Source organism: Theobroma umbraticum, unplaced genomic scaffold, assembly GCF_002168275.2.
Source record: "Theobroma umbraticum cultivar Fairchild unplaced genomic scaffold, ASM216827v3 scaffold_146.0, whole genome shotgun sequence".
NCBI classification, from domain to species: Eukaryota; Viridiplantae; Streptophyta; class Magnoliopsida; order Malvales; family Malvaceae; genus Theobroma; species Theobroma umbraticum.
The window spans coordinates 2,076,654-2,076,868 of NW_018397265.1; positions in this window are offsets into that span (position 1 = coordinate 2,076,654).

Consider the following 215-nt stretch of genomic DNA (forward strand, 5'->3'; position numbering starts at 1 on the left):
TTGCATGCTACCACTAAGCATAACATCAAGGTCCATTCATATTATATTAACACTCTCAACATTTTAAATCTTTGTCAACAACGCATTCCACACATTACATTTTTCCAAGCTTTTAACTAACATATTTGCTTTCTAACTGTACCCAAGACATTACATAAACGCTACACATTGCATGCCTTACCTTTGTGGTGGATTTGACTTTGCATGCAACCTCA